Genomic DNA, 2,704 nt, shown 5'->3' on the forward strand with positions numbered 1-2,704 from the left:
GTCCGGTTTTATCCCAGGCCTTTTCAGGTCCAGGCCAGCTGGCCTTGGTGAGTTCCCAATAGAACATCCCCATTGTCTCAGTGTGTGGGTGCACCCCTTGTGGTCCTGAGTTCCTTGCTCATGCTCTCTCTCCTTCTGCTCCTGATTTGGACCTTGAGACACCACTGGTTTCAAACAAGGAGTAACATCTAATCACATGCCCACCTCCCCCAAAGGCCACTTCCAGCTGCCCTTCTACACTGAGATATCTAATATTTAACAGGTCTGCTTTGGTTATAGGCCAGGCCCTGGCTGAGGAAGGCGTTGGAGGGAGCCTTCACTGCACCTGCCCTGCCCACTGGTGACCACGTGTCCACAGACACTGTGTGCCAGGTTCTGTGTCCAGAATCACCTGGTACACTTAAACCTCAAAACAGCCTTGTTTGGTTTTCCAGCTAGGGAAACGAAAGCCTAAACAGGCAGGTCACTTGCCTAGAGCCAGAGAGACATCAGCAGATTGAGTTCTGAGCTCAGAATGCCAAGAGACCAAAGCCTGAATCACAACACTCTCTATGGTAGTAACAAAACCTCATCACTAGCTTGCAATTTCACCCACTGGAGAGGATCTCCGAGTGCCTCACCTCAGGGGCTAAGACCAGGACAGAACCTGCCCAAACTTGCATTCAAGGCCAGGCATGCTCCCTTCTCTGACTCCAATCCTCTTGGCCTGGCCTCAGTTTGTCTTGATGCCAACCTCTACCCACTTCCCGGAGAGTGCAGTAACGGGAACGATGGCACAGAGGACTCCTGATCCTTCTGTGACCTGCACAGCTTAGGGACTGGCATACCTGGGGTGACAGGCAATGAAGAAATGAGAGACACACAGGAAGAAAAGCTGGGGCGGGTGGGCTGTGCACTCTGCAAACCCAACGTGTTTGTTTTATAGATCAGAACTGAGGAGGCAGGTTTATTGAATACAGCTGAACAAGGAACGGGTTTGTTGTGTAATGCTTAACAAAAAGTGAGGTTCGGTTAATCTCAGTAAGGACGTCTCTGTAGAGGTGCCATCCCAGGCTAGAAACAACCCAGGGAGGGAAGCTTCCATCCACATTTTCTGCGGAGTTAAGGTCCCCACACAAATCAAAGTGAAGCTTTACCGTTCCCATGGGTCTGAGGCATTTGGGTCCTTGACATGCCACACACACGTCAACACATGTTCGGCCAGATCTCCTCTGATCTCCACAAACCTCTGCCTTTGCTCATGTCTGGGGTGAGTGTGGTCATGTCACCACCGGAGCTTCACAGCACAGTCCAGAAACGAGGCAAAAAGATGAGCAAGAGAACAAGATTTCCCTCTAATTTGTACACTTGAGAGAAAACCACCACTTCGATTACGACTCAGGGTTTTTCCTGCCCCGTTAATAACAGGGATGCTGTGCACTATTAACTAGATGAGATGATGTCTCAGTCCCTGGACTGTGCTTTTAGCAAAGCTACTGAGGGCGACTGCTGATGTCGATAGGGAGGAAAAAGGCACAAGCACTTGCCAGGACCCTGCCTCCTGACAAGACCTCACTTCCTCCTCAGTCTGACAACTTCAGGTCTCCCTTCCTGTCTGGCTAGACCTAAACAGTACTTGGCAATCATGAGTGTTAGGTCTCGAACCTAGTACAAACAGCTGAGGTGCCTACTAATATATTCAAGGGGACACCAGTACCTGGAACACCCCACTTCCTACCCCCAACTCTCCAGCCCAGGGCCTGGGCTGCCCTTCCCCCAGCTACCCTCCTCTATATAACCCGTGCCATTTGGGCTATCGACCCTTTCTGTCTCTTGGTATCCTGGCTTGCTCCTGGCCTCTTGACTCTGCCCTCTTCTCTTTCATGGCCCTGCTCAGACTGCCAGTCATGTTCACTCTAGACTCCTTCGTACGCCTCTGCCTGCGAGCTCCCTTATATCTACAAATAAAAACCTCAACCCTTAGGGGCAGTCATGTCCTTTTACCTCTTTTTTTTTCATTCAATAAGAGCTTGAGCCTCAGTTTCCTTGTCTGTAAAATGGGGACAGTAAGATGACCCACTACAGAGAGGAACAGTAAGGCAAATGAGACCACACCCATAAAGAAGAGCTCGGTGCCCTGGCTCCAGCTCTCAAGAGGACTTTCCAGAGACGGAAAAAGAAGACACCAGTGGACAAAGTGAACAGGAAGGATGTTTATGTCAAGGCAAGCGGTGCTTCCTCCTCTGGGGCCCACAGCGACTGCTTCAGAGCTTCTCTTAACTACTTCCATTTCCCTCAAAAACACCAGCTACAAACTCTGGGTACCTAACAGAACCAGAGCAGATGAGAAGGAACACAGATGGACTACCGATTTTTGACCCTGACATTCACAGGAATGCAAATTTTGACTGTTTCCTTACCAAACATTGTCCTCTTGTGGATACCTGTCACTTTGGGTACAAGCATTAACACCAGCCCCTAAAGCAGGGCTTTGGGCCCACTCTACAGACAGAAACTGGGGGTCCGGGCCTCCTTATCACAGGGTTACAGCACCTGCAGCAGAACTCCTAACTGACCGGGAGGTGATGAGTACCAAGAAGTAGCCTGACAGAACAGGGTGCTGGGGATGCAAGCCCTCCTTACCTCTTCTGCCAACAGTGAGGAGCCCAAGCTAGGAAGGAACCCGGACAGAGGTTATAAAATAAGGAGCCACGGCAGGCTTTCA

The sequence above is a fragment of the Microtus ochrogaster genome, chromosome 6 (assembly GCF_000317375.1).
Source record: "Microtus ochrogaster isolate Prairie Vole_2 chromosome 6, MicOch1.0, whole genome shotgun sequence".
Classification (NCBI taxonomy): Eukaryota; Metazoa; Chordata; class Mammalia; order Rodentia; family Cricetidae; genus Microtus; species Microtus ochrogaster.